The following is a 15,222-nucleotide window of genomic DNA, read 5'->3' on the forward strand; positions in this document are numbered from 1 at the left end:
CCTGCAGAAAAAATGCAGAAATTGGGCTTGTTTTTGGCTTAATTGGCTGTGAGTTGCTTGTTGGCTAGTTTTTGGTTTGTAGCTTGTTGCTTCTTTTTTTTGATTGGTTCCCAGTAAGGGGGGGCAAGCAGGGGCCAGGGGCAAGCCGGAGAGAGAGTCAGGGGTGCACAGCGGGCCCACCACAGTCCCAGACTGCACGCTGGGAGGGATCTAGTCATGTAGAGTGTTGGGGTTCTTAGGGATTGGCTTGTTTTGGCCTTGTTTTGAAATGGGATTAGCTTGTTTTGTGGTTTATTGTGAAAGTCGGGGTGCTTATTTACCGCATGAAAGTTGGCAACTGTGGCCATGTGTGGTCTAGTTCAAGATACCTGGGGATGTCAGGCAAACAGAGCAGAATGGGACCCTCAGGCTTTGTCTACACTGGGGAAATTTTTCCCAAACTGGTTTTAATACCAGTTTGAAGTTGGGGAGGAACTTCCCCAGTGTAGACAAGGCCTGGGGAGCCTGATTTGCCTTCTCATTAAGACTGGTGTAAAGCAGGAGTAACCCCACTGAAATCAGTGGAGTTTTACACCAGTTTCACTGGGAGGAGAATGGTACCCTGGGAATTTCCAAGAGGAGAGGTTTCTTAGCAGGCATACTATGGGAAGATTGGAAGTAATCTACTTTGATTATAGGCTTGTTTAAACAGTGCGTGACTCTGCAACAGAGGGGGTGTAAATTCTAGTACACACCCATGTGTTGTGCACTAATTGGCCCATGTGGCACCCACTGAAAGTTCCCTAGCACCCAGGAATCTCGTCCCATTTCTGCATTGTGCACAAGGACGTTTCAGTGTGCATCAGCAGGGGTTACGCAGGCCACTTAACACGTGACACTCTGGTGTGCACTAGAATTTACACCCCTCTGGTCCGGACTCATGCACAGACAAGCCCTGTAACTGCTTTGGATCAGGGCCCACCTTGTTATCTGTTGGGATAGTGCCTAGCACAGTGGGGACCTGATCCCTGCCTGGGGCCCAAGGTGCTACCCCAACACAAATAATGATCTACAGAAGTGAGAAAACGTGAGAGTTTATAAGTGTGCCGCGAAAGCCAGGGGGTGGGTGGGAATCTCTTTGCCAGGAAAGCGGCCAGATTTTTCTTTCAATTTTTATCAAAACAAAGCATTTGCGTGTTCCCCCCGATTTCTACCCCTGGTTTCTATTAACACAAACTCCAGATGCTTCAGGAGAACCTCAGTTTCTTCAAGGGAAAACCGTTACAGTGACTTCTCCCTTCTCCCCAAACGAGCTGCCTGCTTCAGCAGAGAGAGGGCAGTGGCAACGGTGAAGGTGACTGTGCATGCTCAGTTTGGGTGAGCATGCTCAGTGCACCCAAAGTAGGGAATTGGGAGAGGGAGGTTTTTCTGTCATTACAAGGTAAATGTCATTCTTTCGAAGCAGTCTGTGGCCTGCAAGACCCATCACTAAGGCAGTGCTGAAGAGCGAAGGCAGACTCAGGCATGTTATTGGCCGCCTGTCATCTCATCTACGGGGGGGGGTCTCAAGCTGGTGACAAAGATAGATGTTATCCATACACTCCTTCCCACCTAGACAAAAACCACCTCTGCAGTGGCTTGTTGGTATAGGGGTGTGATCTTCACGTAGAGCACGCGTGGTCCTGATGGAAGTCCCGTATCAGACACTGATCATTTGGGTACCTTTACATTTATACAGCTGTAGCCTCATGCCCAATTTTCTATCTCCTTCGAAGGAGAAAAAAAGAGTTAGTGGGCACCACGGTCCACAATTGATGAATGACTTATATTTCACAGCATCCTCCACCCAACGCAGTCTATTGGCTGGTTCAACTGCTGCGTAATAATAAAATTACTGCACACTACAAAGCCCTGGATTCTCAGGCAGTGCGAGCCTTAATGTGAGTAGCCACTTACTCTGAGAGCAGTTCATAGGGGGCTTTGCAAACTCGGCGACTGCTCAGTGTAAGGGTGACAGAACCAGGCCCTCAAAGATTAAACTTCACAACGTGTGTGAGGTACATAAATATTAGTATTCCAGTTTTACACAGGAGTAAATTGATGCAGAGGAGGCCACAGACCGAGTCAATGGCAGAGACAAGATTAAAACTCTGGAATCTTGCCTCCCTATTGGTTGCACTAAGCACTAGAGCACACTCCATTCCTGCCTAGAGGAATATTGTCTCCTAATGTACAACTGTAACCAAGCCTGTCTGCCCCGTAGCTGGGACATAGATGTTGCTTCTATTTCCTCTAGACATCCCTTCTCTATCGCAGGGGAAAAAGAGACCTCACCTGACCTTCATTTCCAAAACACAGACCTCGGCTACCTGAGCTAAAGGAGAATTCCCATTACTAATGCATCATACCAGGGCAGCGGTTCTCAAACTGTGGGTTGGGACCCCAAACTGGGTCATGACCCCATTTTAATGGGGTCCCTAGGACTGGCTTAGACTTGCTGGGGACCAGGGTCAAAGCCCAAGCCCCACTGCCTGGAGTTGAAACCCTTGGGCTTCAGTTTTGGCTCCCTCACCCGGGCGGCGGGGCTTGGGCAGGCTCAGGTTTTGGTCCCCGTCCTGGGGTAATGTAGTAATTTTTGTTGTCAGCGGGGGGTTGCGGCGCAATGAAGTTTGAGAACCCCTGTACCCCTTTATTGCCCTCCAGCCACACGATAGTGGGAGCATCACACAGAAGTCCATCCAGTAGAGGGCAGCAGTGCACAGGCACATTAATTCAGTGCAACTTCCCATAAGAACACAAGAATGGCCATGCTGGGTCAAACGAATAGTCCACCTAGCCCAGTAGTTTGTCTGCCAACAGTGGCCAATTCCAGCTGTTTCAAAGGGGAATGAACAGGGTATTATCAAGGGATCCATCCCCTGTTATCCAGTCCCAGCTTCTGGCAATTAGCGGCTTAGGGACACCCAGAGCATGGGGTTGCCTCCCTGACCATCTTGGTTAATAGCTATTGAATGACCTAGCCTCCATGAATTTATCTCCCCACACGAGTTCAGAGTTCAGGTTCAGTAGGCTCCCCCCAGAGGACCTCAAGGACCTGCTGAGACACAGCCAAGGCTGAAATCTAATCCACCCGCTTCATTATCCCAGGGCCGTGCAGGCAGGAGGCTCGAGTCAGACCGGACGATAAGCAGCTGTGTATTCTGGCCACATGCAGGTGCGTGTCTGGGGTTATCTCCATCAGGAAGCCTTTGGTCATTGGGTGAATCGCTGTTGTTACTCCACACATAACAGCTGAGTGTGATTAATAATAACAATTCCGATGCACACGGCAGGATGCTCCACCTGAGCCCTTTGCACACGCTAAACATGTTAATCAAACCCTTACACCATAACACATACCAGTGTATTACATCACCTTGTGGGCTGACACTCACAACACCCTGCTGGCTGTGCCTTGTGTCCCAACTTGGGGCTGTGTCTACAATGCGGATAATTCTCTAGTACCTTTTGCACCGCCCACAAAGCTGCCCTGAGGAATTCTGCCAGGTGTGGGAGGCAGGCCGGGTCAGGCACAGCAGGTGGAATGGCCGGGATGTGCCTCTGTAGCATTGCACAGGGCCATCGCTGCAGGGACACAAGTTAGGGCAGCCGTGGCTGTTGCTCAGCTGGACTGGCCCTCTATAACTCCAGGCTAAGGGAGGCAACAGCCATCTCCCCCAGACTCTGCACTGGCCCGTAGCTAAAGTCAGGCTCCCCAGTGCACAGAGGAGGTTGCCTGCTGCTACACCCCTTAGCAGGGTGCTGGGTCTGTGCCCCTGGTGCCTGCAGAAGGGAGTAAGACCATGGGCCCGTCTCCTCCACACTCATTTGAGTTGGCTGTACAGCTCGTTCAAGAACTAAATGCTTTGTTTCACCCTCCTTTCCTGTCCCCAGCACTTGCCCGGGCCCCGCTCAGCTTCTAATCCCTCCTCTTCCTCCCCTGCAAGATCTGAGCCTGCTGTACCTCCAGATATGGCCGTAGCCTGAAGGATCCTGGAGTTAATTGCATCTCTTGCCCCACCAGCTACCCACTGCACTTCTCCCGCTGGTTCCTTCTGCAACCACACCATCCTGTGCTCCTAGCTATCCCGCCTCCTACCTACTGGGCCTTGGCCTAATGGCTGAATTGAGAAGCAACATCAGTAAAAGGTGGGTCTCATAGGGCAGGCAGGGCAGGGGGGGTTGCTGCTGCCATGTGGGGGGATGGTTCGTTACTCCAGGCAAGAGTCTTGGCATGTTGTACCTCCCCACAACTGGATGCCCTCCATGATCCCTGGTACAGCACCCCCTGCCTGGGGAAAAAAGCAGGAGGCGGCCATGCCCCAGGAACCTGGCCAACTCTCTAGCAGGGCCTCATTTCCTTACATCTCTGGCTCTCTGTCCTTGGTGCATTATAATTCTCTGTGGATCTTGGCATAATCAGTGTGAATTTCCTCTGATGATGGGAGACCTGGTGTCTGCCTACTCTGAGGTTAGCTAAGGCTTCTGTGATGGGGTCATCTGGACACCAAGGAGAGGGATGACCTCCTTGTATCTCCAAGAACGTGCCTCCCCATTGCTCAGTCCCAAAACTCGGGGTTGCCCTGCAGTTTGTGATTTCATGCTGCTCACTGAATCGGATCACATGTCAAAAAGTCCCATGAGTTGCAAGGCCCTTCGCTACTGCTTCCTGCCAGGGAGTGACCCAACTAGAGCCCTGCCAAAGAGAGCTCTGATGAGGTCAGTGCAGCCTCCAGTGAGATCTGTGTGAACAAAGCCTTCGTTTCCTTATGCAATTGGCTTTACTAGCTTTGCAACAGAAGAGGGCACCAGAACCCAACCCTTCACACCATCAAGACCTAGGCAGGATTTCGGCAGGGATGCCGGCACACTGCACACGAGGTTTTCTCTGCAAAAGATAGGTTTCAGAGTAACAGCCGTGTTAGTCTGTATTCGCAAAAAGAAAAGTACTTGTGGCACCTTAGAGACTAACCAATTTATTTGAGCATAAGCTTTCGTGAGCTACAGCTCACTTCATCGGATGCATCTCAGTCCAGCCATTAGCTCACGAAAGCTTATGCTCAAATAAATTGGTTAATCTCTAAAGTGCCACAAGTCCTCCTTTTCTTTCTGCAAAAGATGTGATCAGCAAGACGTCGCCTCCACAGCCTGCTCCTGCACCATTGCAGTCAATCAGCGCTTTGTCACCAACGTCAGTGGAAGCAGGATCGAGCCCTAGGTCAAGATGACTGCAGTAACACACCCTTCAGGTGCACACAGGCCCAATCCAGCCATAGAAATGGAAATGCTATAACTGAGCCTGTTTCTAATGCACTCAATCAGTACAGCCCCCATGTGTGGACACCCTTAAACTGGTTTCAGAGTGGATTGTATCAATTAAAAGTAGCTAATATTGAGTTTGCTCAGGAAGTTTGGGTCACTGGGCAGCTGCCCCTTCTGGGGATTTATGGCCCAGTCTGTCTTACAAAGGCCCCACCGGGGGTACCTGGCTGCCCCAGGGGGCTGATTAGTAAACAAGCACCTGGACCTAATAAAAGTTACCCAAGCTCAGCCAGAGGGGAACTCTAGAGGGAGCCAGGAATCTCCTGCGGAGAGAGGCCCGAGGCAGAAAGCTGAGCAGGGAGCCTAGAGGGTGAGCACTCTGGGGAACCCACCAGACTGGAAAGCCTATAAGAGGTGCTCCTAGAGAGAGAGGAGCCTCCTAGATAGAGAGTTGCAGTCAGCAGGTATCCAAGGGGACCTGGTCTCAGCCAGTGGGTCTCCCTGACACTGGTTGGAAGCCTGGCCTGGCAAGAATCACTTGCTGTCCCTGGAGACGTGTTGCAGGGGCCGGACCTCCCCTGACTCTAGAGAAGGGTCTGAGTCCAGCAGAGGCAAGAGGCCTAACACCAGGGCAGAGACTGGAATCACGGGAGCCCCTGTGGAAGAGCCTGGATAGAGGAGAGCACTGGACTCGGATGGGCAACTAAGACTGACCCGATCATCCAGCTCAGATACAGGGGTGAAAGCTTTGTGAGTGTTGTGCATTAGCTTTTCTGCTAGTAAATGAGGCCCTGCAAAAGAGGCCTGTCTGGACTTGATACTCTGGTTGAGGGACTGTGATGGGGTATACACCACAATGGCCCTGTGAGGGTAAATTAGGCCTAATTAACTGCCCAGGCTGCATGTGGAGGCAGGGAGCAGGGATTAATTAGACTCAAGGCTGAGCTGGGCAGGGACAGGCGGGACTTATAAACCAGGAAGCTGGCAACAGATGCTGCAGGGAAGGGGTCTACAGTCACTCCCTAGGAGAAGGGAGAGGTGTCTGGGGCTAGAGGCAAGTAGCCTATGGCTACTCCCTGGGAGGGAAGAGTTTGGACTGGCAAACATAGAGAAGGGGGAGAACCAGAGAGGTAAACAAGGCTCAGGGAAAAGAGCAACAAGGTAGGTCAAACCTTGGCTGCTGATGAGAGGGCCCCTGAGCTGGGACCCAGAGTAGAGGGCAGGTCTGGGTCTGGGTCCGGGTCCTCCTACCAGCAGCTGATGAAGTGGCACCAGTGGGGCAGTGAGCAGGAAGACCATTTGTCAAGGAGGACTTTAATACCTCGGAAGGGAGGAACATGTATGGTGACCCAGCCGGAGGGCTGAGTCATGAAAACTGCAGTTCCTGGAGTGAGAGGGACCACTGGGTGAGACAGGATGGGTGAAGACCCCACCAGAGGAGGGTGCAATGCCTGGCCACAGCTAATCCCCAGAGCAACCAGGAGGAGGTGCCACCTACAGTGACTGGACCCCCTGACAGGGACAAATCAAGGGCTCACCAGCAACACCATGCCCAGCCACAAGGGGGTGTGTCAGGTCAGCCTGCAATGATGACAGGGTTATCAAATTAAGCTAAATTGGTATCGGCTACTCTGAAACCAGTTTGAGTGCCCACACAAGGGGTTGCACAGATGCAACTAAATTGATTTAATTAAATTATGGGAAAGTCCTATAAAATTCAATAGAAAACGGTCACTTTTCTATAGAGAGACCAGGTGGGGGCGGTAATGTCTTTTATTGGACCAACTTCTGTTGGTGAGAGAGGCAAACGGTCAAGCTACACAGAGCTCTTCTTCAGGTCTGAAGAGGCATCTCTGCACCTCATTTTAAAATGAAGATCAGATTTCACATCTTGTCAAGGACGTTGCTAGAAAATGGTCTGTCCTGTCTCTCTCTCTCCCCCAGGCTGGATAAAAATCGATGATAGTTTTTGAAAATCTGTTTTGAAATGAAATCTGAATTTAATACTGAGTATATTAAGGACTAAACTTCTTATTTAAAAGGCCAGAGAAGTAAAACAGGCTGTGCTGTTTGCAAGTGCAATAACAGCAGCCAAAAAGCAAAGTGGGATGCACCAGGAGGATGCAGAGCGAAAGAAATATTAGCTAGAAACAACCCAAAGCTGTGTGGCCATTCGTCCCATTCAGCTTGCTTGTTAATCACATCTATTAAGGTAATGACAAAGGCCCCACTGAGAATGGGGCCCTGACGGTCCCTGCCCCAAACAGCTTTAGAATCTAAATAGATTCTGATGTCATCCTGGCCAAGAAAAAACCCCCTCTTCTCCCCGCTGTTTCTGTGGGGTCCTGCCTGGTCCCTTCCCGCCGTAGGGGAGACTGCATTTCAGCAGCAGCTGTACCTGTGTGTAGATAGCTTGTGGAGTGATTTAGGATTAAAGGGGCTAGGAGACTATACTAATCTCAGCCCCCATGCCGGACAGCACATATGCATGTGCTTAACTTTAAGCATGCATTTAAGTTACTTAAGCATGTGCTTAAATGCCGTCCTAACTAGGGATGGTTTCCTGAACTGGGACCATGGAACTGGGAGTCCAGAGTCAGTTGTGACTCTACCGCTGTCCATGCAGCCCAAGTTCATGCAGCAAGACAGAGCTAGATCCCCTTGAAGCACAGGGCTGGAGCAGGGTAAGGGCAGCTTGCCTCTGCTCTGCTTGTTCTGTACAGAGACAGAGTCAATCTCCAGGACTGTCAGTCTGGCCCTACTAAGAGGGCAGACAGAGCCTCCGGTGCATTGATCACCCCCCAGCAGGACTGCATTGATTGCAGAGCGTGAAGGCGGTAGAAAGCTGAATGGTGACAGGAGGCAAACAAGCCCCGTGGCGCATACAGTCTGAGCCTGTCCCTCACTCTTGTCCAATTACAGCTGGAACCCGGCACAGCATTTGAGGCAGGGGATGCGAGTGGCTTGACAACTACAGACAAGTGCATATGTGACGGAGACAAAGCTGCAATCTAAGAGGTTTGCTCAGGAAGCATCCAGCAGGCCAGATCCTCAGCTCCACTGAAATCAAGGCCGGTTTACACCGTCTGCTGGTCTGGTGCCAAGGGGTTAATGAAATAGTAACCTGGACACTGGGGACCCGGGGCAGGGTGACCCTCAGGGAGTCTGAGAAGCAAAGTTCTGGCAATGTGGGGCCATGCCCAGCAGAGCTGAGGATTCCAGCACAGACAGGAAGGATGCAGGGACCAGGAGAACATTGGGTAAGTGGTGAAGATACCAAACGCCTCCCAAACCCTACATGCTGGGGGTGGGCTATAGAGTGCAGGGCTTTTCTGGGTTGGTATCCCAATGTCACGGGGTCATTGCTGGAGACCCTTCTCTTTACATCGCCAGCACTCGGTGGTCACATCACCTGTGCCATGCCAGCCGGGAGTCGCTGGGAGGGAGGGGTGGCACAGAAATTGCTCCAACAGTTCTACTCCACCAAAGGGTTCCCTTGCACTGGGGGAATCCTCAAGTGGCTGGTTAAGTTGGCTTCAGAGAGCAGCATGAAGCAGCCTTAATGGCCTGGAGGATCTGGCCACTGAGTTGTACTTACATCTACAAGCAGCCCTAATATCTGCTTGTGCTGGATCTTCCAGGTGAACTAAAGTTGCGTGGGTCTGTAATGGGGTGGCCTGTCCCTTTAAAGACCAAGGGGCTTGGGGCCCGTCTGCCTGGCTCCATTGGCCCTGCCCTGCTAACCTGTGCAAGGTGTGAGATTAGAGGAGCAAAGCCCTGGGATGGCTGTTGGCTGGGGAGGAGAGCATATGGGCTTGTGCTGGTCTGAGGAACCATAAGAACAGGGGAGCTGAAGCTGGGATGTCTGGGCCAGGAGGAAGCTGGTGAGGCCAGATGGGGGAAGGGGTATAAAGACTGGGCCCAAGGGGAGTCAGAGGCTTGTAGGCTGAGCTAGAAGGAGGACAGCCTGGCGGTTAAGGGCTGGCTGGGGGGGAGAGCAGAGGCTGTGCAGAGCCAGAAGGCAGGAGCACACGGCAGGCAGAGGCCTGTGGAAAGGCCAGGGAGTAACTCGCAGGAGGGGCTGAGGAGAGAACACAGCCACATGGGGACGGATGGGCTGGGCCTGGCGTGATGCTGGAGTGAAGACTTTGTGGTTGCTTTTGGGATGCTGCTAGCCCAGAAGGGGTGGAACTCTCTAAAGCTGCTTGGCTAGGTCACCTGTATGGCAGGAGTTGGCTGGTGCTTGCTGTGGGAAACTGAGGTGGGAGTGCTGCAGTGCTAGGTCCTACCATCAGGGGGCGCTCTGGGAGGAGTCTATGACAGCTCCCCAGCAAAAACAACCTGCCGCTCATCACCTTTGGTTCCAGCCTGGGCTCTGAGTGAAAGGGCAGCTGTCCCCTCCTCTACACGAGCACCATCAGTTTTTCAGCAGTACTGCCCCCCAGAAGTCCAAGGGCTCCTGAAAAATGAGTGCTGGGGTGAAGTCCAAAAATACCATGTTGTCTCTAAAACACTGCCTCCCAAGCCCTGTGGTTCTCTCCTGTTTCAGTTTATTCCTGAACTCTCCAGACCTTTTTTCATTTTTAATCTCAGTGTTAGTTTACTGATTTGCTCAGGCCCCTAGGGTGCTGTAGTGAATAAAACACATACTATTCCAAAACAGGACAAGCGGCAACCTCACAACCACTGAACAGTGAAGAAACAGCTTAGAGTTGCCTGAAGCTTATGTTTCCATGGAGCAACTGGTATCTAATGCCTTTCTCTTACGTATTTTTGTCAGCAGGGCTGTGACAACATAGCCAATAGGTGAAGAGGAGGGAAAAGAAGAGTCGCATAGAGTCTCAAGTAGGAATTACACTAAATGAAGCAAATAGACCAAGCCTAGAGATCCTGATTATTAAAATGACTTCCTGAGATGCTGCACCTCAAGTCAGGGGATGGGACAAAGTTGGGTGACCTTCTCCCTGTGAAATGTATTAGTGTTATCAGAGCTCTGCTAAATAGCGTCCTCAGGCCAAAATGTTTCCAGTTACTCTTATTTATTAGTACTGCAGTAGCCTAGAGGCTGTGCCCCAGATCAAGGCTGTACGCACACAGTAAGAGACATCCCCTGCCACAAAGAGTTTACAAGGTAAGAAGGCAGATAATGGGTGGGAGAAAGGAGAGATTATCATCCCCATTTTACAGATGAGCAAGTGAGGCACAGAAAGACTAAGGACTTATCTACACTATTGCTTAATTCATGCAAACCAGGATGTAAATGTACCCTGCACTAGCTGGCTGCGCACTAGGAATCCATGTGGACCCTGCTGATGCACACTAACCAGTTCCCTAGTATGCTTTGATTTGCCCCACTTTAAAATGGGAGTAGCAAGGCAGGGTATGAATTTGCAGTACACTAGTTGCTCTGCACTAACTCCTCCTGTGGACGCTCATTGCACACTAGAAGTGCCTTTGTCTGCTTTAGCATAATGCTCTTTAAAGTGTGCAGAGCTAAACTCCTTGAGGGCACTTCTAATGCACGGTAAGAACCCTAGCTGAGACCCAAGGAGGCCTGATTGTCAGGGTGTGGATGCTCCACGCTTTCTGCAAATCAGCCCCTGTAATAGGTCTCATAGGGCACCAAAAATCACTAGCTGCTTTTGGAAATCTTGGTCTAAGTGAGTTGCCCAAGATCACCCACAAAGTCTGTGGCAGGGCCAGGACCTGACTGCAGACCTCCTGAGGCCCTGTCCAATACCTGAACCACTAGTCCCTCCTTCCATCAATGCTGTTAGGGATTTGGGAAAGGTGATAGCTGCTGAAGCTGAACATAAATACAGGTGCTGCATGGCTTATTATAGTCTTTTTTGAAATTGCTTTGTAAAAAGCTTCACATCACAAGAATACTCTGACCCTACCACCAGGAAAAATGCAAGGGGAATCTGTATCGAGCCAGAGCAATTTAATTTCTGTCTAAGGATATTATCTTTCCAAAAGGCTCCACTTCCAGTTATTTCCTGAAGTGCAGATTAAAGATGTGTGCACTGGGCAGTGCTGTCTGTTATGTATTCTCTGACAATAGCAACCTCTTTGCAGCCTGACACCTGTGCCATAGGTTTCTCACTCCTGTGCTCCAGGGTATTTAGCAAACATTTAAATCAGGGCTATGCCAAATGGATAAACAAGCACCTGAGTATCTGCAAAGTCTTTCACCTCTAAGTCACCATCTGGATCCAGGCCAGTTTGGTCGTGATTTGGAATTAGTCTGGTCTGACAGCAATTTGGGGAACTATTTGAAAGGAATTACTAGTCTCAGTAGTCCAGCTGTTGTTGGAAGTGCTTTGCAGACATAAGTAACTGCTCTGTATTATTCGGTTCTACTTACATGAAGGGTAACGTCTTTCTTCTCTTCCAGTGAAGATGGTTGAGGAGGAAAGGATTGGGAAAAGTGTAAGAGAAGAGAAAACCAGACTGAGAAATCTGGCGTGGTGATAGAGGGCAGTATAAAATCCTCCAATAAGATAGATTCACTGGGTGACCTTGGCTGAGGCAGCCTACCACTTCTCTATCTCGGCTCTCCCCTCCGTATGGTGACAATGCTTACCTCCCGCACGGGCCACGGTGAGGGTGAATTAGTTAGTGTTTGCATGGTGTTCACAGCAGGTACAGAACCAGATGAGAGCATTCACCACACTTTCCTCACAAGGGCACAGGGCAAGTGTTCATGGTGCAGTTAAAGATCCAACAGTAAGGGTGAAAGGAGGTGTGGCTGAAATTATGATGATTATTCTCGCCCCGCTGCTAAGTGGTATCAGTTATCCAGGGTCTTGCAGGTAAGCATCCCAGTGGGGAAGAAATCAGCACTCAGTGATGGGGAGTCTCAGTATATTCTAAGTGCAGCTTTTTATTTACATTAGTCCTGGAACAGAGGTGGTCACAAACAGCAGGCAGGGAATCCCTTCTTTTAGGAATCTCAGCCCAACATCAATGTCCAATTGCCAGAGAGTAACTCCGCCTCAAGAATTGACTCTGACAGCAGTGATGGAACAATGTGCATAGTGGGGGTGCTGAGATCCATTGAACCAAATTGTAAACCCTGTGTATGATGGGAGCCACTTCAAACCAGAGGGTGCGGCAGCAGCCCCAGCACCCCTAGTTCCAGGACCTATGGACTCTGATCAAAGCCCAGGACAGTGCAAACTTTCCTGCTGCTCACATGGCTCCCTCTACATAGAACCATGAAAATACCCAACTAACACCACAGTACGTCTTCCCAAGACTGAACATGTGCTCGCACGGTAAGAAAAAGAACTTTGAAGTCCATGTGTAACATGCCACCCCAGGACACCCATCATAACCTTATTAATTATTTGTTTTATTGTAGTGTTTAGAAGCCCCAGTTAAGATCAAGGCCCTGTCATGCTAGGTGCAAGCACACAGAGGCAGCCTGTGCCTTGAAGAGTTCAAAAAATGGCTTTCCATGAGTCTGTCCTTCTGATCGACAGAGGAAACTCCTCCCTTTTCACCCTTCCACCCCATTCTAAAGCACTGGTGGGCTTGTGTTGCTCCAACAGTCGTCCAAGCAGAGCACACATTGCACCTAATTCGGACCTTCTCTTTGTGTTGCCATGGAGCCAAATTGTTTGAAGCTGCAGCTCCAGCCAGATATGACAGGCCCAAAAAGAAAGCTGACATGACAGCACAGACTTGCCTGGGTATTTTCTGTTCTGTTACTTTAAATCGTGGGTCCCCACTGGAAACTTGTCTTGTGACCTCATTCCCCATCTTTGGGTGGCACACAACACGTCTGCCCTGTTACCATTGTCAATTAACCAAGTTGGAGAGCAAGGAGCTGCCTCTCACGGAGGACGGAGCAGCCAGGGATGAACCCCCGCATCTGTTGGCTGTGCTGAGTAGCTGCATTGCCCAAGAGTTCCCCGAACCTCTCACTCCCTGTGCAAATGCTCAGGATGTATTTCATGCACTGGCTGGGGGATTGTCCTCCTTTGGTTTGCAAACCAGAACAGTGAATGGTATTTTCCCCACATGTGTCCGCCAGCCCTTCATTGTTTGGAAAGTTCGGCCCTGAAGAACTCTGTACTGAATTGCTGAGGGCGTGGGGAAGAGCGCCCCACTCTACAGGATATGTGCTGGATGCAGGGATTGCTCCTCAGCAAGTCTTGGTGCATCATTCTTGTCAACCAGTTGTTGTGACCTGGCATGCACGTGTGTGCACATGCTTGCACACCATCGCCCTCCACTGGATAGAATCAGAAGTGCTTGGCTGTATGGCAGCTGACTCTTTGCTGCTCAGTGTCTCCTTTAGCTCAAGCAGCTTGTGCTCTATGGAGCAGGAGAACTGGAGTGCTCCCCTGGCTGTCACTGATGTACCAAGTGATCACAGGGAGCAGGATACAGATAACTAGGAAATCCTGGCTATTCACAGATGTGTCACGCTATCAGCTGTCCTGATTTCCAACAGCTGACGTAGAGAATCTGGCTCTGTCCTGTGCATGTCACCAGGCCTGTCCCACTGGGGAAGGGGAAGTGATAGAAATCACTGAGAGCTCTTGTCACAGGCTCTGTAGGATCCTTGGACTGCTGTGTTTAGTAATGCCAATAGACAACCCCTCTATTAAAACTCATTGAGGTATTGGAATGGCCAGGAGGCAGAGCCCTACCCTTGTCTGCTTTGGGGCCAAATCTTCCAGCATTTACTCAGACAAAACCCTGCTGAAGTTAACAGGAGCATTGCAAAGGAAGGACTGAATGCAAGAACCATGATAGTCTAGGGCTGCTGGTGGTGGTATAGTCTGCGAAGCGGGGGGGGGAGACAAGGGCAGAGCCATGGCTCCACCCACTTCCTCGAGAAACAGTACCCCTGTCTACCTTCAATATTAAATGGTCTGTTCTGAGTATAGAGAGCTCGATGTTCCTGTGTCATCATTTGTCCATAAAGCGTTGCTTTGGAGGTGGAACGTGGCATTCAGGGTCTCCCTGTGTTTTTTACTCTGATGGATGAATGCCGTTTCATTTTGGAACAGTCCCTTTTGCTGAGAAATAGGGAGTGGGACGTGATCTGAATGCATATGGGGGGAATTTGACATTCCGACTCTCAATTCCTCATAATTGCCTTCACTTTGACGTGAACCAGTCTCCTGTTCTGATTTCTCCTGTCAGCGCCCCCTCTCCCTTAATCTCTTTTGTTGCTTTAATTCATTTTTTTTTTTGTAAACTGCCTCCTAGGCATTTTGCCAGCTTTTTGTGCAGATAAGATACAGAACGGTTCTGATTGGTTTTCTAATGGCAGTCTCTATTGTTCCAGTCCCTAATCACATGTAATTCGGTCCTGCCGGCCTTGATCTGCTGAGTGGGATGATCACAGTATCATAGAAATGTCAGGCTGGAAAGGACCTCCAGAGGTCATCTAGTCCAGCTTCCTGTCCTGAGGCAGGACCAAGTAAACCCAGGGCCAATGTAACCACTAGGCGAACTAGGCTGCCACCTAGGGCGCCAAGATTTGGGGGTGACAAAAAGCGGTGCCCCCCAATTTTTTTTTTTACACTATAGCTCCCGGCTGGGGGACGCCGTGGCTGGCAGCGGCAGGGGAAACAGTGCAGTCGGCAGCACCTCCCCCTGCTTCTGGGGGGCTGCCAGCCAGGGTGACACAGCCAGACACACACCGACATCTTCCTGCCTCGCGGAGAGCCTGACACTGTCTGGCGCTGCAGCTCCTGCTCTGAGCCAGCCTCTCCCTCCCCACTCCCCAACGCTCTCCACACCCGGTACCTCCTCCTCCCCCGCCCCACGCAGCGCCCAGCCCGGGACTCGCCGCTCTCTGTCTCTGCCCAGGCTCGGAGCAGCCCCCGCTCCAGCCATGCCCCACGCTGGGGAAGCAGTGCACTGGTAGTTCTCCCCCCGCCGTGGGGGTGCCAGCCCCTCTGCCCCGCGCCTTGCCGC

The 15,222-nt window shown here is 50.8% G+C and overlaps 1 long non-coding RNA gene across 1 annotated transcript; it reads left to right on the forward strand.

The window, feature by feature from the left end:
* Positions 1-5,991: 5,991 nt before the first annotated feature.
* LOC114018856 lies at positions 5,992-11,296 on the forward strand. The gene is made up of 3 exons (XR_006285529.1): positions 5,992-6,441; positions 8,203-8,540; positions 10,064-11,296. It is a non-coding gene; the product is annotated as an uncharacterized LOC114018856 (long non-coding RNA).
* The last annotated feature ends 3,926 nt before the right edge of the window (positions 11,297-15,222 follow it).

This window comes from Chelonia mydas, chromosome 13 (assembly GCF_015237465.2).
Source record: "Chelonia mydas isolate rCheMyd1 chromosome 13, rCheMyd1.pri.v2, whole genome shotgun sequence".
Taxonomy (NCBI): domain Eukaryota; kingdom Metazoa; phylum Chordata; order Testudines; family Cheloniidae; genus Chelonia; species Chelonia mydas.